This window comes from Dasypus novemcinctus, chromosome 14, assembly GCF_030445035.2.
Source record: "Dasypus novemcinctus isolate mDasNov1 chromosome 14, mDasNov1.1.hap2, whole genome shotgun sequence".
NCBI lineage: Eukaryota > Metazoa > Chordata > Mammalia > Cingulata > Dasypodidae > Dasypus > Dasypus novemcinctus.
In genome coordinates, this window is record NC_080686.1 from 9,082,595 (window position 1) to 9,104,111 (window position 21,517).

General features: G+C 39.8%; 1 pseudogene; it reads left to right on the forward strand.

The window, feature by feature from the left end:
* Positions 1 to 6,579: 6,579 nt before the first annotated feature.
* On the forward strand, positions 6,580 to 7,373 carry LOC101433456 (succinate dehydrogenase [ubiquinone] iron-sulfur subunit, mitochondrial pseudogene; annotated as a pseudogene).
* The last annotated feature ends 14,144 nt before the right edge of the window (positions 7,374 to 21,517 follow it).

The window sequence follows — 21,517 nt, forward strand, 5'->3', positions numbered from 1 at the left end:
CAGTTAATGTGCTAACACTAACACTAACTTTCACCCTAACTTTAACAGATATCCTGCTCAGTTTCCAAAACTAAACATTGTTGATTTATAGTTCCTACATGAAACTTGAAATTCATTTGCATCACTATGCAAAGATCTGTGTATAGAAGTTAGTGACATATATATTTTACTTAGTTTCTGAAACTAATCAGCATAGAACCCCTTCATATTTCTAAGATAAACTTACATTTCAGTACCTAGTAACTCAGATTTTCTTCATAGCAGCCAATGGAACATGTCTTGAATCCATAACCTTAGCCCTAAACTTAATCCTATCCCTTGCACTATTCTACTCAGTTCCCAAAACAAAGCAACATTGCTGATACACAGGTTTGTAGCTGAAATTTTAATTTCAAATGTGTCATTAAGTAAAGGTAAGTGTGTAGATGCCAGTGAAACATATATTTCACTCAGTTTATTAAGCTTAGGAACATGGCGGATTCAAAGCTTTCTAGGTGAAATGTCTTTTAACAGTGTCACCAAATCAATATAAATGCAGAGAAGTCAATGAAACATGTGTTAAATCAGTTTCTGACACTAAGCAACAAAACAGATTCACAGCTTTCTTTGTGAAACTTATATTTCTAAGTCTTTTTTTTTTTTTGCTTAAAATTCAGGGAAGCACATCTTGAAGTGTTAACCCTAATGCTCACCCTAACATCAACCCTAACCCAAACCCTAATACTATCCTACTTGGTTTCAGAAACTAAGCAAAATAGCCAGCTTTTTAGATAAAGTTTTTGTTTTAATGGTGTCATTAGTCAAAATAAGTGCATAGTAGGAAATGAAACATATATTTCACTCAATTTCTGAAAGAAATAAAAATCACCAGTTCACAGCTTTCAAGGAGAAACTTGTGTTTTAAGTCAGCATAAGTGCTTTGAAGTCAATGAAACATGTATTCCACTCAGTTTCTAAAACTAATGAACATAGCAGATCACAGTTTTCTAGGTGAAACACACTTCAGCAGTGTTACCATATTGGGTCGATTACAGAGAAGTCATAGGGATAGGGGTTGTCCCTATCTATATGGTACCTGGCCCTGGCATGCTTAGGGCAGGTACATAGTGGCATGAATTGTGAAGTCCAATAAAAGAAGTGAGTGGAGTGTAAACTTAATCAACTGCTTGAGAGGGGAACTCACAGGCCAGGGCTTCAAAACTGAGTCAAGAGGATTGTAGAAACTCCAACATTCAATTCTTCTACCAGAACTATTAACCAGGCAGGATGGTTTGAAACAACTATTTAGAAACTTTGGAGGCCAGTAGAACACTGTAAATATCCAGGGAAGAGTGGGAGGAAAAGGCTGGTAAATTATGGTGAAAACTAGGAAATTACACTCTCTGCATGGCAGTTACTGGCATCCATCCCCAATCTTATGGCAGGTAACCACAGGACCAGCCCCTGGTTAGCTCACTAGTGACAGAAAGAGACATAAAAATCTTCTTCCATAAGACCAATGGTGGGCATTGCTGATCATTGATCACAGCTTTTGATTAGTGACTTTGGATCACTGGGGTCCTGGCTTTGAGAGTGGCCATTGTTCAAATCCTCCCTGTACAAAGGTGGTGGAGGGGACTTTAAAATGCTATGCTTCCTCAGGGCCACAGGGGACAGTTAGTTGAGGGTTTCCTGGATAGTCCAAGACAGCACAGCTTTTGAGAGTTGTGGAGGAAGCTCTTGGCCCTCTTCCTGATTATCTCTCCAGGTTATTTTGGAGACAGTCTGCCCACTTTCCTGGGTCCCTTGCCCTGTTTTGACAGAGAAAAACTGACTTGCAGAAGTCCTTTCTGGTATGCTACTTTTCCCAGAATTTGACCTCCAGGCAAAAAAGCAACCTGAGACAATGAAAGGAGAGTAAGAAACTATAAATATGGAGAGCAGAGGCAAAGCTTTGCCAGCTTCAAACACCCTAGAGAGGGAAGACTGTATCTTAGGAAACAAACTCCTGTAAACAGTGGAACTCCAAAAAAACTAACAAGTAAAAATCTAGGGGAAGACACAGGCTCAGAGAGACAGGGAAAACACAGTACAATGCATTTGCCTTGGTCAGATATTCCTGATAGGAGGGCTAAAGTTCATGAAAATCTTTGGGAATAATCCCAGAGGTAACACTGACAATATTAAAGTGTACAGAGAGCAAAAAAAAAGAGTCTATGCTATGAACCTGTGTGCTTGAAATTTCAACTAGGCCTAGAGCTGCAGGATGCCTAAGAGTTATCTCCTGAGAGCCTCCATGTTGCTCAAATGTGGCCACTCTCTAAACCAAACTCAGCACGTAAATGCATTACCTTCCCCCCGGCATGGGATATGACTCCCGGGGATGAGCCTTCTTGGCATTGAGGGATTACTACCAAGAACTGGTGGGTGATGCAACTAGAAAACGACTTTGAATAAAAGGGGGAAATGGTAAAGACAAATGAGTTTATATGGCTAAGAGATTTCAAAACGAGTCAGAAGGCCACCAGAGGGGTTGTGTTTACACACATCTCAGCAAGATCTCAGAGACAGCCAAAGTAGATACAACTGCAGGTAGTGGTGCTCCTGGGGGCTATGGAGACATGCAGGCCCTGTAGTCATGGCAGATGGCTCCAGAGCTTGGTGCCTTGCCAGTGGGCCCTACTTTGGAATTTGAGGTCCTGAGTGTGATGGAGTTGGACACAGATGTAACCTCTCTATGCATGCCTCTTCTGTCACTTTTACCGAACCTGTGGTTGGCATTGGGGTTGGTGTGTGCTAAGGGGACTTGAATCTGTGTAGTGCCCATGTGCCAACTGGGCTCTGGGCCTCAGCAGAGTTGCAATACCTACTCTCCAGTTCATTGGACTTACCCAGGTCAGCTAACAGAGAGGTGAGGATGGTCAACCACCACACCAGGGAACCAAGAGAGTCTATAACTGCAAGTAGGAGAACCACATCCATCAGCCATGTGGGATATAAGCCTGTTTTCCATTTAGAGATAGAGTGGACATTGTCATCTCATGGTCCTCAGGATGGAGGAACAAAATATGGATTAGAATGGACTTACTGGTATTCTACTATAGAATTATCGTGACTCTAGTAATGGAAGTAACTATATCATTGATATGGAGACAGTGGCCGTGGGAGTTGCTGAGGGCAGGGAGAGGGAAGAAGAGGTGTGATATGGGGGCATTTATGGGACTTGGAGTTGTCTTCAATGATATTGTAGGGACAGATGCAGGACATTATATATCCTGCCATAACCCAATGAATGGAATGGGAGAGAGTGTAAAATACAATGTAAACTATAATCCATGCTGTGTAGCAGTACTCCAAAATGTATTCATCAAATGCAATGAATGTGTCACACTGATGGAAGAGGTTGTTGATGTCGGGGAGTTGATGGTGGGGAGTGGGGGTATATGGGAACCTCATATTTTTTAATGTAACATTTTGTGTGATCTATGTATGTTTTTAAAAAGATAATAAAAAACAAAAATAAAGAATGTAAGACAAATGAAGAAACAGGAAATAGTCCATCCAAAGGAAGAGGATAAAAATCCAGAAAACACCAACAAAGAAGAGAATCTGGATATAGAAAATGGCATAAAAGCAAGTAGGCAGATCCTGATGCTTTCACAAAAAGCATCAGAGGAAGGGCAAAGATCGGCTTGAGGAGATGCTTTGGATATATAGAGAGTGGGAAAGTGCTGTTTCACCTAGGAGGGAACTGGACAGATAAAGAAGCCAAAGGAAACCATGAGTTGCTTGCCCCTGTGGCTGGAAATGGCACATATACCCCACCATCAGGGCAAATAGCCTCAGTGGAACCCCTGGCTCACTGCTGCCAAAGAGTGAGAAGTAGCATACCCTGGGAGGAAGAGGGGTCTGACAGAGGGTGGAGAATGGTTTCTTTGCAATGAGTTTGGCTAGCTGACACCCTCTGTATCTCAGAAGGGACCCCAGCCCAATGGCAGGAAGTGAGGGGTATATGCTCAGACAGGCTGTCACACACAACTTCCCTGGGAGAGAGAGGAACTAGCTTAGAGAGGGGGTGGAGACAGGCACCTAATCAACAGGGCTCTGGCTGTTATAAGACTCACATGCCTGAGGGAAGGGGGCGGGGATAGAGACAGATAAGCTTTCTGAACCTAAGTAACCTGTGGAGCCAGTTTAGTTACAGTGGCGGAATTCCTGTCCTGCATATGTGAGGTCCCTGGCTTGATACCTGGGTCTCCGTAGAAAACTAATCCATCAGTTACCCACCTGATAAATAGGGAACATATAGACACTTTTTTTGTTGTTTTGGGTTTTCTGGGATCTGTTATTTTTTATTTTTAAAGGTTCCTTTTTATTCCTAATTTTACTCACTAAAACCTAGCATTTCACCTATGAAGAACACACTGTGGGTAACTGATTGATGAACACTGGCAGCCTGAGAAGCTCCTTAGGGGCCTAAGAGGGAAGGCTGATTTTCCTTGATTTTTTTTTTTGGGGGGGGGTGGTTCTTGCTGTTTTGTTTCTTGTTTGTTGTGCTTCCCCTTTCTTTGTTTACTTTTTTTCTTTTATCTGTTTTTTCTACCAACTTTATTTCTTTTCTTTCTGTATTAATCAACCAAAGGGGTATAGGTGCAAAATACCATAAAATTATTGGTTTTAATAAAGGGTATTTATTTGGGGTAGAAGCTTTCAGTCACAAGACCATAAAGCATAAGTTAATTCCCTCACCAAAGTCTGTTGCCATGTGTTGGAGCAGGATGACAGATGATGTGCAGCCTTCCTCTTCTCTTAAGGCTCCATGGTTCCAGCTTCTTTCAATATCAGCTGTAGGCTGGGATAAGTCTTGTCTCTCTCCCAGGGCTTGTTTCTCTCTAGCACCAGCTGCTCTATTCTCTCCAAGAGGCCAGCTGTAGACCATCAGGATCTCTCTCTTCCTGGGGCCACTGCCGAGTCTAATGGAGTTTTCTCTCTTTCATGTATCTACTTCTCTGTGAGTTTACTTCCTGGGGTTCCAGCATCAAAAACTCCAATTCTTTTCTCTGCCATGTCATTTTCTCTGTGAGTCCATGCCCACCAGGGTGGTGGGGACTCCACATACACCAGGAGGGTGGACTCAACATTCTATTGATGTGGCACAATCAAAGCCTTAAGCATAATTTAATCAAGTAAAAGTGAAACCAATGAAGATAATGCCAACTAATATGCCCAGAGGAGCATGCTAGTTTACAAATACAATCTATTTTTGGAACTCATAAACAATGCCAAACTGCTACACTCCACCCTCTGAGTGCCAAAAAGACATTACAATATATTTAAAAAACCTTAAATCAGTACAATGCTAAGTACAAATTCATTTCACAATCAATTTAAAGAAATACAGTTTGTCTTGAGGGAGTCCCATCTGGCTGTAGACCTCTGAAACCCACAAAACAATTTATCTGCTTCTAATATATAAAGGGACAGAAAAAGGAAAAACATTTGCATTACAATAAGGAGCATGCAGGGGGGCGCAACGTAAGTCATGGGTCCCCTATATTTCTGAAAACCATTAGATTCAAAACCTGAGAGTCATTCTCAAGACAATGGTTTCTTCTCCCTGGGGCCTCATGGGGACCTAACTTTCTGTGACCCAATGGCCAATGGCCATTTTCTTGGTTTCACTCTCACTAAGCATCTGGGTGGTGACCAAGCTCCAGACTTTACTCTCCAAGAATGTTGGGGTGATTGTCACACTTTACCCAATCCTTGGGTTAGAGTCTTAACCGCCCTAGTACAGTGAAGTGAAGACAACATCCTCCCTAGCCTTTGGCATACTGGCCCAACCCTCTCAGAACAACGAGTTGGTGACCTGGCCTTCCCTAATCCATTGGGAGCAGGTCCTCCCCTCTCAGACCTATGGGGTGTCTACCTTTCCCTTCCTAATCCTTGGGGAAAGTGCTCCACCCTCTCTGTACCCTGGGGTGGCAAAACTCTCCCTGAACAATAGGCAGGAATATCCACCCTCTTCAACTGCTGGGGCAAACTCGCCCTCTCTGTACACATGAGTGGGATTCTTCTCTAGGCCTAACGAGATGTCATCATGCTAGATCTCATATTCCATGGTTTTCCTCTTAAAGCTGTTTCCCTTCCATCTTTACACTACATGTCCCTTTGAGCCCAAGCTGACAGTGGTTTTTTTCATATAGCTTTCTCAAAAAGATTGTTGGTTTAATATGCAGGAAACAGGGGTCCAAGCCATCAGATAGTAAGACTTTCCACAAGTCTTTCCTAGACAACTGCATTGTCAACCCTGATTTACAAGTTCCAAGTTTAGTTAAGTCCTCAAATGGGGCACTATTATCTGGGGACTTGATTTCCAAAGGCTTGGAATTTCCAGAATCAGTTACTGATTTCATTGTGCCCAACAATTCAGTTCCCAGCTTATCTCTGTCATCTAGCATTTTACTATAAGCTGCAAGGAGAAGGCAAGCCTCATTCTCCCAGTTTACTTTAGAGTTCTTCAGCTAAATGTTCAGGCTTATCATTTTCAAATTCTGCCTTCCGTATAACATCAAAAGTCAATCTTGCTGAGAAACCAAGATGGCAGCAGTGATTGGAGTCTCCTTGAGGTGCTGGTTTCCAGTAACCCCCTTGGCAGAGCCTGCCTGCAGGTTTGCCATGGAGCCCAGACAGCTGCAGCCACAACACCCCACATGAAGAAATTCGCCATCTACCAATGGGATCCAGACAAGGCTGGAGATAAATCTCACATGCAGACTTTTGAAATTGGCCTGAATAAATGTGGCCCTATTGTGTTGGAGGCTTTAATTAAGATAAAGAATGAAATTGATGGTTCTTTGACCTTCTGAAGATCATGCAGAGAAGGTGTCTGTGGCTCTTGTGCAATGAACAGCAATGGAAACAACACTCTAGCTTGTACCCCAAGGATTGACACCAACCTCAATAAAGTCTCAAAAATCAACCCTCTTCCACATATATATGTGATAAAATATCTCATTCCTGATTTGAGCAACTTCTTTTCTCAGTACAAATTCTTTGACCCTTGTTTGAAGAAGGATGCATCCTAGAAAGGCATGCGGTATATGCAATCCCTCTGTGCCTGCTGTAGCACCAGCTGCCCCAGCTACTGGTGGAATGGAAACAAATATTTGGGACCAGTGGTTCTTATGCAGGTGTATCGCTGGTTGATTGACTCCAGAGATGACTTCAGGGCAGAGCACCTGGTCAAGCTGTAGGACCCCGTCTCTCTGTCCCACTGCCAAGCCATCATGAACAGCACCTTGGCCTGTGCAAAGGGTCTGAATCCAGGGAAAGCTATTGCCAAAATCAAGAAAATGACAGTAACTTATACAGAGAAGAAAACTTCAGCCTAACTGTTTCCATGCTACTCATAGGTTTCCATACCTAACTTGAGTTCCTTCAAGGTCTTAATTTTCCATGAGGACAGCATGTGCAATAAAACATTTTAAGAAAGTAATAAATGTTATTCTACTTTATTAACAAAATAAATCAGTTTTGCTAAGTTCTCTGCAAATTTAAAACATGGATTTCCTTTCCTCCAGTTTCCAATAATAGTTTTATCATTTACTTCTAAGTCTTCATAAAATGTCTCTTTAGTGTCCATATTCCTATCAACAGTCTCTTCAAAGCACTCTAGCCCTTATCTCTCCAACATCTTACAATTATTTCCCTCTAAAGCTGTATCAAAAATATCTTTAGGCTCCATGTTACTACCAATATTCTCTTCAAAGCAATCTAGTCCTTTTCCATCAAGCATTTTAAAATTCCTCCCAAAATATTCCTTCAACTATTCCAGCATTTTGGTAATTTCAAAAGCATGACCCCACTCATGGTAAAAACAACAACAACAACAACAACAAAGCACCCCAATATCTATTTCTGGAATTCACAAACAATGCCAAACTGCTACACTTTCCTTCATTTTTCTAGCTCCCATTTTCTGTTGTTTTTCTTTTATTCCACCCCTTTTTGTTTGGTTTTCAATTTCTTTTTTTTCTTATTTCTCTCTTTTTTATCTTCTTTTTTCTTTTTTCTGTTTTTATTCTTTTTTCTTTTCCTTTCTTCTCATTATTCCAGCCTCTTAATTCATTCTATATATTTTTTTCTATTCCATTTTTTCATTCTTATTCCTTTGTACTTATGGTTTTTTTACTTTTGTTAATTATTTATTTTCCTGGGTCTTGTATGGTTCCTTTCCTACCTTTTAAAAAATTATTATTACTATTTTTCTTCTTCTCTTCTTATCTCTTTCATTTTCTCTGGTCCTAATTTTTTTTTCAAGGGAACACAGACAACAGCAAGGACATGAATAAGAGGAATGAAGTGTCAAAGAGAAACCTTACTACACACACAAAAACAACAGGAAAATAGAACCCTAGAGTAGAAAGAGAAGCTAACCAACTGAATAAGCCCATCAAGATAAACAGTTGCTTAGACACCAACAAAAATTTATAAGCCATACTAAGAAAAAAATCTGATGAACAAACTAAAAAACAGGAGAAGATGCCAGAATGTGGAACAACCAATCAGAGATGTCCAAACAAAGTCTTTATAAAACTGATCTTTAAAATGCTCAAGGGTTGATTTAAGTCTGTGGGCTGGCCATGTGTCAGCTGGGTCCTGAGCCTCAATGGAGTTGCAACACCTACTCTCCACTTCACTGGACTCATTCAGGATAACTAACAAGGAGGTGATGATGGACAACCACCATCCCAAGGAACTAAGAGTATCTACAATTGCAAGCAAGAGAGTCCCATCCATTAACCCTATGGGATTGCAGGCCCCTCTCAATTAGAGGTGGAGTGGGCTTCACCATCCCAGGATTAGAGAATGAACTATGGACTACAGTAGACTTCCTGGTATTCTACTACAGACTTATTGTGATTCTAGTGATGAAAGAAATTATATCATTGATGTGGAGGCAGTGGCCACTGTAAGTTCTGAGGGCAGGGAGAGGGAAAAACAGGTGTAATAGGGGCATTTCTGGGACTTTTGAATTGTCCCAAATGATATTCAAATGACAGATACAGGCCATTATATATATCTTGCCTTAACCTACAGAATTGTGTGGGAGAGAGTATAAACTACAATGTAAACTTTCTTTTTAAGATTTTATTTTATTTTTTTTAAGATTTATTATTTATTTATTTAATTCCCTCCCTCCCCTGGTTGTCTGTTCTCTGTGTCTATTTGCTGAGTCTTGTTTCTTTGTCTGCTTCTGTTGTCGTCAGCGGCACGGGAAGTGTGGGCGGTGCCATTCCTGGGCAGGTTGCACTTTCTTTCGTGCTGGGCGGCTCTCCTTAGGGGGTGCGCTCCTTGCGCGTGGGGCTCCCCTACGCGGGGGACACCCCTGCGTGGCAGGGCACTCCTTGTGCGCATCAGCACTGCGCATGGGCCAGCTCCACACGGGTCAAGGAGGCCCGGGGATTGAACCGCGGACCTCCCATGTGGTAGACGGACGCCCTAACCACTGGGCCAAGTCCGTTTCCCTTTATTTATTTATATTCCCTCTTTCCCTTCCTCCTGCCCTGCTGTTTTGGTTTTCTGTGTTACCTTCTCTTCTCATTTTCTCTCTTCTAGTATTCACCAGGATTTGATCCTGGAGACATCTGATGGGGAGAAAAGTTCCCTGTGAATTGTGTCATCTCAGTTCCTGGTTTCTGCTATGCTTCACCTTGACTCTCCCCTTGTCTCTCTTTGGATGCATCATCATCTTGCTGCATGACTCACTTGCGTGGGTCACTGGCTCAGCATGCAGGCACTCAGGCAGGCACTGGCTTGCCACTCGGGCATGCTTTCTTTTCTTCTTTTTCACCAGAAGCCCCCAGGGATCAAAACCAGGTCCTCCCATATGGTAGGCGGAAGCCCTGTCACTTGAGCCATATTTGCTTCCCTACAATGCAAACTTTAATCCACACTTAGTGGCAATGCTCCAAAATGTGTTCATCAATTACAATGAATGTACTTCATTAATGAAGGATGTTGTTAATGTGGGAAAATGTGGGGGGTATGAGGAGCAGGGCATTTGAGAATCCACTATATTTTTCATGTGTCATTTGTCTAATTTAAGTATCTTTTTAAAAATTTTTAACAAATAAAAAATAAAAATGAATTAAAAAGATGCTCAAGGAGATGAAGGAAAATGCAAAGAAACAACTAAAGAAAGAATACCAGGAAAACAATGAATGAGTAATATAAGAATCTCAATAAAGAGATATAAATATTAAAAAGGGACCAAACAACAACACTAATGTCGAAGACCACAATAACTGAAATGAAAAAATACAGGAGGGTTTCAAAAGCAGATTAGAACTGGCAGAAAAAGGAATCAATAAACTCAAAGACAAGACAATTGAAATGAGTCAATCTGAGGAGAACAAAGGAAAAATGACTTATAAAAAGCAAAATTAACCTAAGACACTTCTGGGATTCCATCAATGCATACCAGTATGTTCATTGTTGTTGTCTCAGAAGAAAAAGAAAGAGAAAGGAGCAGAAGGAATATTTTTAAAATAAAGACAAGGAACTTCCTAAACGTAGCAAAAGACATGAATTTTCACATCCAAGAAGCCCCGAGAGCACCAAGCAAGATAAACATGAAGAAACATGAATATAAATACCTTTTCATATATTGATCACTCCATTGAATGACAAGAAGAGAGCTCTGAAAGCTGCAAGAGAAAAACAACATGTTATGTACAAGGGAATGCTAATTAGAGTGCTGATTTATTATCAGAAACCATGGCAGCAAGAAGGCAGGGGGCTGAAGTGCTGAAAGAAAACAACAGCCTACCTAGAATTTTATATTTAGCAGGGCTTTTTTTTCCAAAATTCAAGGAATGACTAATTAAGAATTCCTCAATAAACAAAATTTAAGGAGTCCATCACCACTAAACCTGCCACACAAATAATGCCAAAGGGAGTTCCTCAGACTGAAAAGAAAGAACAGCAGACAGTGTTCGAAAATGGTATAAAGAAATAAAGACCTTTAGTAAAGGTAACATTTGGGTACTATAAATGCCAATATTATTATTTTGTATTATTTGGCATGTTACTGTACTTCTAAATTCCTTCAGGTGCTAAAATGCAAATGCACAAAAATGATAAATTTATTATTTCAGATATACAGTGTGCAAAGATACAAATAGTACCAAGTACAAAAAAGGTGAGGAGTCTGAGGTGTATAGGAAAAGTATGTGTATGTTAATTAAGTAAAGTTGGTATCAAACCACATATGACTGTTATACATTTAGGATTTAAATATTAACCCCATGGTAATCACAATGAAAAGGTGTGAAAAATACATTCAGATAAAAAAGAGAAATCAATTAATATGGTTAATACACAAAAAAATCAAACAAATATGAAAGTAAGCATTAATAAAAAAATTGTGTGGAAAAAAGAAATAAAAGGCTAAATAGCAAAATGACAGAGGAAAGCCCTCATGATTAATTGTGACTTTAAATGTAAATAGACTAATCTGTACAGTCAAAAGGCAGAGATTGTCAGAATAGATTAAAAGGCAAGACCCAATTACATGCTGTCAGCAAGAGAATTTCCTTTCATTTAAAGACACAAATGAAAGTGAAAGGATGGAAAAAATACACCATGCAAGTAGGACTCAAAAGAGAGTTGGGGGAAAACGGACTTGGCCCAGTGGTTAGGGCGTCCGTCTACCACATGGGAGGTCCGCGGTTCAAACCCTCCTTGACCCGTGTGGAGCTGGCCCATGCACAGTGCTGGTATGCGCAAGGAGTGCCCTGCCACGCAGGGGTGTCCCCCGCGTAGGGGAGCCCCACGCGCAAGGAGTGCGCCCCGTAAGGAGAGCCGCCCAGCGCGAAAGAAAGTGCAGCCTGCCCAGGAATGGCGCCGCCCACACTTCCCGAGCCGCTGACGACAACAGAAGCGGACAAAGAAACAAGACTCAGCAAATAGACACAGAGAACAGACAACTGGGGGAGGGGGGGAATTAAATAAATAAAAATAAATCTTTAAAAAAAAAAGAGAGAGAGTTGGGACAGTTATACTAATATCAGATAAAATAGACTTTAAATCTCAAACAGTTACAAAGTACTAAAATGTTCATTAAATACTGATAAAGGCATCACTTCAAAAAGAATATGTAACAATTATAACAATATGTACCAAACAGTAGAGGTCCAATATGTATTAAACAAATAATGATATATTTGAAGGAGAAAGTGCTGGTTTTACATTAATAATAGGAGACTTTAATACACCACTTTCAATAATGGATAGATCATCTAGCAAAAAGATCAGTAAGGAAGGGCAAGACTTAAAAAATACTCTAAATGAACTAGACCAACAGACATATATAGAACACTTCATGGAAAAACAACAACAGAATACACATTTTTCCTGAGTCAAAAAACAAGTCTCAATAAATTCACACATAGTGAAATCATATGATGTATCTACCTCAAGTACAACAGAAGAAGGTAGAAATCAATAATAGGGGGAGAAATGGAAAGTTCAGAATAAGTGGAAATTAAACAACATACTCTTTTTTTAACAAATCAATTTTATTGATACACATATTAATAAAGAATAAATCCATCCAAAGCGTACAATCAATTGTATTGTTGCGCATTCATCGCTTCAATCATATAGTTGTGCATTCATCGCTTCAATCATTCCTTGAGCATTTTCATTATTCCACTAATAATAATAATAAACAAAAACAAACCCACAAAACAAGTGAACAAAACTCATCACCTCCCAATCTCTCTATGCTTCTTCTGCCATCATAGTTGCTATCCTGTTTCCTTCTTTCTGTTATATTTGTATTTATATTTTCTAAAAACTGTCCTATATATGCAACATCACCCATATTCATATTTTACATGAGTCCCATGTTACACTTTTTAGCTTTCCTTCTAGTAATATAAATGTCCTTAGGTTTTCAACCACTGTCATACCAATATAATAGCAGTGCTAGTCACAAATGGCAAGATGTGCTCTAAACATTTCCATTTAGTTTGAAATATATACAAACAACCTTTAAACAATTCTGCACAGATGATCCACCAGCTTTCCATTCTTGACCCTCCTTCTATTTTCTGGTGACTGATATTCTAACTATTAACTCCATGAGTTTACACAATATATTTAGTTCATGATAGTGCAATCATACAGTATTTGATGTTTTGTTTTTGGCTTGCTTCACTCTATATAACATCTTCCAGGTTCATCCATGTTGTCATATGCGTCATAGCTTCATTTTTTCTTACCTCTGCATAATATTCTTTCAGGGGTATATACCACAATTTGTTTATTCATTCATCAGTTGATGGACATCTGGGTTGTTTCCAGCTTTCAGCTATAATGAGTAATGCCTTTATGAACATTGGTGTTCAGATGTCTCTTTGCGTCTTTGCTCTCAGTTCTTCTGGGTATATATCTAGCAATGGTATTCTTGGTCCCATGGCAAGTCTATATTCAACTTCCCTAGGAACTGCCAAACAGCCCTCCAGAGTGGCTGTACCAGTCTACATTTTAACCAACAGTGAATAAGTATTCCTCTCTCCACATTCTCTCTAACATTTACAGTTTTCTGATTTTTTAATATTCGCCAATCTAATAGGTTTGAAATGATACCTTATTGTAGCTTTGATTTGCATTTCCCTATTCAATAGTGATTTTGAACATTTTGTCATGTGTTTCTTTATCATTTGTATTTCTTCTTTGGACAACTGTCTTTTTAAGTCGTTTGTCCATTTTTTAATCAGATAGTTTGTCTTTTTATTGAGTTGTGTGATCTCTGTACACCATGGATATAAAACCCTTATCAGGGAAACGGACTTTGGCCCAGTGGTTAGGGCGTCCGTCTACCACATGGGAGGCCCGCGGTTCAAGCCCCGGGCCTCCTTGACCCGCGTGGAGCTGGCCCATGCGCAGTGCTGATGCGCGCAAGGAGTGCCGTGCCACACAGGGGTGTCCCCCGCGTAGGGGAGCCCCACGCGCAAGGAGTGCACCCATAAGGAGAGCCGCCCAGCGTGAAGGAGGGAGCAGCCTGCCCCAAAACAGGAGAAAGACATAGTTGGGCACCAGCTTCAGCTACTGATGAGTAAAAGTCAGTAGGCTAAAGTATAATTCTGAGAATAGCTAAAGTTTGAGCCTGTTCAAGTCAGAAAGAGGCTGGGGGCCACCATCTTAACTCCACACCTGGCACAAGGGGAAGTGGAGCGGACTGAAAATCCCAGTGCTGGTGAGGACTGACTTCTTTCCATCCAGGTAAGATTGCAGGTCTAGCCTAAGACCCAGTGCCACCTCCAACAGGGAGGAAGCTGCAGGGATCTGCACCAGCCTCTCCCGGAAATTGCCAGCCAAGCTGTGGAGGCCAGTGATTGTCCTACTCTGGTGGTGCAAGCCGCCCCAGGAGCTTTTCTGCGACCAGAATTGGAAGCTCCATTTCCCAAAAACAGGGAAGGAGGAGAGAGTTGGCTGATGATTTCAGTTACCAATTGGTAGACTTGGATGCCTAAGGAATAACCCTAGAACAGCTGGGGTGTGAATTTGTCCAAGTTGGAAAAAGGCCAATGGCTGCCATTTTGACTCCAACCCCCAGCCTGAGGGGACACCAGGCTGAACAATTATCACAGTGATGGTAAGAACCGGTTTCTTTCACCCAGATAAGCCTGCAGCCCTAGCCTAGGCTTCAGTTTCACCTTTGGCAGGGTGGAGCCTGACTAGCTCAGCACCAGTCTATCCAGGTAACTGAGGGTACCTTTGGCTGGCACAAACTGAATAATTAAAAGTCTACTGGGGGAAACAGACTTGGCTCAGTATTTCGGGTGTCCATCTACCACATGGGAGGTCCACAGTTCAAACCTCGGGCCTCCTTGACCCATGTGGAGCTGGCCCTCATGCAGTGCAGATGCACGCAAGGAGTGCCATGCCACACAGGGGTGTCCCCCATGTAGGGGAGCCCCCTGTGCAAGGAGTACGCCCTGTAAGGAGAGCCACCCAGCATGAAAGAAAGTGCGGCCTGCCCAGGAATGGCACCACACACACAGAGAGCTGACACAGCAAGATGACGCAACAAAAAGAAACACAGATTCCCGTGCCACTGACAACAACAGAAGCAGACAAAGAAGAACACACGGCAAATAGACACAGAGAACAGACAACTGGAGGGGGGGGTGGGGAGAGAAAAAAAAGGTCTACTGGGGCAACTGTGGTCATCTTGGACCTGCACTGCATAGATTACTGCCCACACCTGCAGCTCCATCCATGCCTCAGGCGAGGGAGAAATGGGTGTGAAGCTTCATCAGTCTCTCTGGGCAACTACAGTCTAGGCCTGCACAACTTCAATTATTCCATACAACTGTGACTCTGTCCCTACCTCTGGGAAAGGAGAAAGTTGGGAGAAGCTTCATCCATCTCTGGGACAATGAGAGCAGCTTGAGCCTCCACAGTTTATAGTACCAGTTACATCCTTGGCTCCTACTGCTTAACCAGCAAGGGAGAAAAGGCAGGAAGCCCTAAACTAAAGAGAAAAACTGCACCCAGAATAAATATTCTAATAATCCCGATGCCAAGACACCAACAAAAAATTACAGTCCACACCAAGGAACAGGAAGCTATGGCAGTTAAAGGAACAAGATAAGCCTCCAGAGGACATAAAGGAGTTGAGACAACTAATCACAGATGTTCCAACAAATCTCCTTAATAAATTCAATGAGATGGAGAAAGAGATTAAAGATATTAAGAAGACACTGGATAAGCACAAAGAAGAATTTGAAAGCATGCATAGAAAAATAGCAGCTCTTATGGGAATGAAAAGTGAAATAAGTGAAATTTTTTAAAAAAACATTAGAATCATATAATAGCAGATATGAGGAGGCAGAAGAAAGGATTGGTGAGCTTGAAAAAATGGCCTCTGAAAGTGAACATACAAAAGATCAGATGAAGAAAAGAATTGAAAAAATTGAACAAGGTCTCAGGGAACTAAAAGATAGCCAGAGATGTGCAAACATACGTGTCATGGGTGTCCCAGAAGAAGAGAAGAGAAAAGGAGCAGAAGGAATATTTAAAGAAATAATGTTAGAAAATTTCCCAACCCTACTGAAGGACGTAGAAATCCCTGCCCAAGAAGCACAACATACTCCCATCTGAAAAAATCCAAATAGACCAACTCAGAGACACATACTAATTAGAATGTCAAATGCCAAAGACCAAGAGAGAATTCAGAGAACAGCAAGAGAAAAGCAATGCATAACATATAAGGAATATCCAAGAAGATTAAGTGCTGATTTCTCACCAGAAACTGTGGAGGCAAGAAACAGTGGTCTGATATATTTAAGATACTACAAGAGAAAAACTTCCAGCCAAGAATTTTATATCCAGCAAGACTGTCTTTCAAAAATGAGGGCAAGATCAGACTATTCACAGATAAACAGAAAAAGAGAATTTCTAAACAAGAGACCAGATTTTCAGGAAATACTAAAGGGTGTGCTAGAGCCTGAAAAGAAAAAACAGGAGAGAGAGGCCTGGAAAATAGTCTAGAAATGAAGAAATACCAATAAAAGTAACTAAAAGTGTCAAAAGAGTGGTGAAAATAAAATATGACAGATAAAACTCAAGTAGTCAGGAATAAAGTTAACCAATGATGTAAAAGCACTTGTATTCAGAAAACTGCAACCCAATGCTAAAAGAAATTTTTAAAAAGTCCTAAATAACTGGAAGAACATTCCATGCTCATGGGTTGGAAGACTAAATATCATTAAGATGTCAATTCTACTCAAATTGATATACAAATTCAAGGCAACCCTGATAAAAACTCCACCAGCATTAAAAAAAAAAAAATGAGAACACAATTAGCAAATTTATTTGAAAGGGTAGGGGTCCTGAGTCACCAGAAACATAATGAAAGGAAAAGCGAACCCTCATCTCTGGACTTTAAGTCATACTACCAAGCTATAGTGGTAAAAACAGCATGGTACTGGCATAAAGACAGATACATAGACCAATGGAATCAAATTGAAACAAACCCTCCCATGTATGGTCAAGTGATTTTTGACTGGTTTGTCAAACCCACACAGCTCAGGCAGAACAGTCCATTCAGCAAAATGGTGGTGAAAGAACTGGGTATCTATAGCCAAAAGAAGGAAAGAGGACCTCTATCTCACACCTTATCCAAAAATTAACTCAAGATGGATCAAAAACCTAAAAATAAAAAGATCCATAAAACTTCTAGAAGAAATTTTAGGAAAATATCTTCAAGACCTGGAGTAGGTGGTGGATTCTTAATGGAGGTAAGAGAAGGACTGAGATGGACTGCTGATGTTTAATGTATGTAGGAGTTTTAATTAGTTTTACTGTAAAAGTGTGGAAATGTATAGAATGGTTGGTAAAAATAGTAATAGATAGTTTATAAATAGGGGTGTGGCTGAAAATGGTAGTCTATGGATGTAAATGCCAATGACAGAATGCTAGAGAATAATCTAGGAACTGAATGGCACAATAAACCAAGAGGTGGATGAGAATTGTAGTTGATGGTACAGATGCAAGAGTGTCCTTTGTGAGCTAGAGCAAATGTATATCACTACTGCAGGGTATTGGGAATGCATGGGAAAAATACAACTGGAATGACCTATGAACTGTGGTTAGCAGTAATAATATAATATTCTTGCATCTATGCCAAAGATGTACTGTGTTAACAATGGGGCAGTATGGAAAATGTGAGCCAAATGTATGCTATGGACATGGTAACAATCAGATGCTATTATCTTATCTGTAACAAATGTTCCATCACAGTGTGGTGTGTTGACAGAAGGGTGTTGCTTGGGAATTCTGCATATATGCATGATTATTTTATGTTTACAACTTCTGTCATAAAAATATATTTTAAAAATAATAATGTGTGTTAGTGGAAAAACATACCAAATGTAAGATAAGGACTATAATTAGTAGTAAGATTTTGACAATAGTCTTTTATAATTTTTAACAAACATCTCATGACAATGCAAAGTGTTGGTAGAGGGTTGATGTATGGGACACCTGTATGATGTTATGCATGTTTCCTTTATAAGTTTACAACTTTTACTATACACTTAATTGTTTATGCATGTTCATATGTAAATGACATAAAGATAATAATAATAGGGAGGGTTGGGGAAATACTTTGGTTAGTGGTAATATTTTGCTCTTTAATCATTAGTTTAAAAAGTTTAACAACAGTGTAAGGTGTTGGTGGTAGGGTGAGTTAGGAGAATCCTGTATGATGTTATATATGTTTGTTTTGTAAGTTCACAACTATTACTATACACTTATTATTTTTGTATGCTTTTGTGTGGGTGATATATTTTGATAAGTTAATTTTTTAAAAGTGAAAAAAAACTTATGGGATGCAGTACAGGTAGTTCTGAGAGGGGAATTTATAGCTCTAACTGCTTACACTAAAGAAGAAAAAAACCTCAAAGCAAAGACCTAACCTGGAAGAACTAGACAAAGAACACACTAAACCCAAAGCAAGGAGAAGGAAAGAAATAATTAAGATTAGTAAGACATTAATGAGCTAAGAACAACAACAACAAAAAAAGAATAAACAAAACCAAATGTTGATTCCTTGTAAAGATCAATAAAATTGACAAAACTTTAGTAAGACTGATGAAGAAAAAGAAAAAGGATACATGTAATGAAAATCAGAAATGAAAAGGGGGACATTACTACCAATACTAAGGCAATAAAAAGGACTGTAAGAGTCTACTATGAACACCTGTACACCAATAAGTTAGGATACCCTAGGTAAAATGGAGTAATTCTTAGAAAAATACAAACTACTTACAATGGTTCAAGATGCTATAGATGATATAGAAGACCTCAATAAATTAAAAAACAGTAAAGAGATTGAATTGGTCATCAATAAAGAAAGCCAAGTACCAGATGTCTTCCCAGGAGAATTTTACTTAGCATTCCAGGAAGACTTAACTCCAATCTGCTCAAACTCTTCCAAAAACTGAACAAGAGGCAATTAATGATGGGGGATTGTGGGAAGATAGCATCAGACTACCAGGCAGGGTTCAATCTCACAAAAGCAATGGGGGGAAAAGCCAAAAGCTGTCCAAAGGACCTGTATTGGGGGTCAGCAGATCAGGACAGTGCTACAGAACTTCCAGGAGGTTGAAGGACAAAGAGAGAAGAACCTGAAAAAGCAAACCTGCATTACCAAGACCCTGCAGTGGCCAGAAAGGGTTCCTTCTCCCATCCCCAACGTATTAACCTGGGGTAAAATCTCTGGTTCACTGCAGCTGACTGAAAGGTAATAGGCATCTTCTTCCCCATTAGTTGTTTCAAGGAAAAAGGGGAGAGAGAGATGGGGACTTTTCTTCAGTGAATTTGGCCAGCAGATCCCATGTTGAATCTCTGCTCTAGAATTTCAACACAAGAACACAGGAAAGTTGAGACTGAAACACCTACATGAAAAGGTGTGCTGATGAGTGCCTTCTCCCCATTGGTCTGGAAATTACATGGACAAAAACTTTTCAGTTCTCTTTGTATCCTAATCCTTGGGAAAAAATCTGTATCCCATTAGTGAGTCCCTAACTCAATTTTGATAACTTAAGCTGGGCACTTTTAAAGACTTAGAATAAGTTGAACCAAATATCAAAGAAGAGCTGTGAAAAAAAAAAAAATAGGCAAGAGAGAGAAAAGTCTACCAGAGTAAATGCACCAACTGATTTAGATTCCTAGACATCAGCAAAAATTTACAATCCATAGTAGGAAACAGAAATAGATAGCCAGCCAAAGAACAAATCAAATCCTGAGGAAACACAGGATTAAAACAATTAATCAGTGGTAATCACACAATTCTCCTAAATCAATTTAAAGAACATAAAGAAAATATAATTAAAGAAATAAAGAATATTAAGAAGAAACTGGATGAGAATAAAGAACAATTTGAAAGTCTGCAAAGAAAAGTAACAGAACTTATAGGAATGAAAGACATGATGGATGAGATTAAAATATATTAAAGGCACATAAGAGCAGATTTGAATTGCCTGAATCCAGAATTAGTGATTTTGAAGACAAAACATTTGAACTAGAAAAGACAGGAAATCAGAAAGAGAAAAGAATGAAAAAAAAAATGGAACAGAGTCTCAGGGAAATGAAAGACAATGCAAAATGCACAAAAATTCACATTATCAGTATCCTAGAAGGAGAAGAGAATGGAAAGAGGACAGAAAGAATATCTGAGGAAGTAATGACTGAAAACTTCCCAACCCTTATGTTTTAGTTAGCCAAAGGGCTGCTGATGCAAAATACCAGAAACTGATTGGTTTTTATAAAGGGTAAATATTTGGGGTAGGAGCTTACAGATATCAGGTCATAAAGCATAAGTTATTTCCCTCACCAAAGTATTTTCACGTGTTGAAGCAAGATGGCTGTCAATGGCTGTGAGAGCTCAGGCTTCCTGGGCTCCTCCCTTCCAGGGCTTTGCTTTCCTCTGGGTTCAAGGTTCCTTTCCTTCTAGGGCTTGTTTCTTCCTGGGCTCAGGATTCCTCTCTTCCTTGGGCTTACTTCTCTTTCCTCTGTGTGCTTACTTCCTGGGGCTCCAGCTTAAAGGCTTCAGCATCAAACTCCAACATCAAAACTCCAACATCAGAAACCCTCCAACTCTGTCTTTTGCCATGCTTTTTATCTGTGAGTCTCCACCCCTTGGTCAACACCCTAATGACATGACCCAAGCAAAGCCCTAATTATAATTTAATCATGCCCAGTTACAGACCAGATTACAAACATAATCTAATATCGATTTTTGGAATTCATAACCATATCAAACTGCTACATCTTATAAAAGACATAAATAAAAATATCCAAGAAGGACAATGTACCCCAAACAGAATAAATCCAGATACACATACTCTGGGACACGCACTATTCAGAATGACAAATACCAGAGATAAACAAAGGATTCTGAAAGCAGCAAGAGAAAAGCAAATCATCACATATATTGGAAACTAGATAAGATTAAGTGCCAACCTCTCATCAGAAACAATGGAGGAGAGAAGAAATTGGTATGATGTGTTTAAGATACTGAAAGAGGAAAACTGCCAGCCAAGAATTTTGTATCTGGCAAAACTGACCTTCAAAAATGAGGGTGAGTTCAAAGTCTTCAAAGACAAACAAAAACTGACAGAATATGATTACCAAAAGACCAGAATTATAAGAGATACTAAAGAGAGTGCTACATCCTGAAAGGAAAAACCAAGGCAAGAGATTTGGAGAAGAGTGTAGAAATGAAGATTATTTGGAAAGGTAATCTACAAGATAAGAAGACAGACAATAGAGTGATATGACAACAGAGAACCAAAGGACAAAATAGATGCACTAAATAATGCTTTTACAATAATAACATAGAATGTTAATGGCTTGAACTCCAAAACCAAAAGACATAGACTGATAGAATGAATTTTTAAAAAATGAGCCATCTATATGCTGTCTATATAAAAGAGACCCACTGCAGACATAAGGA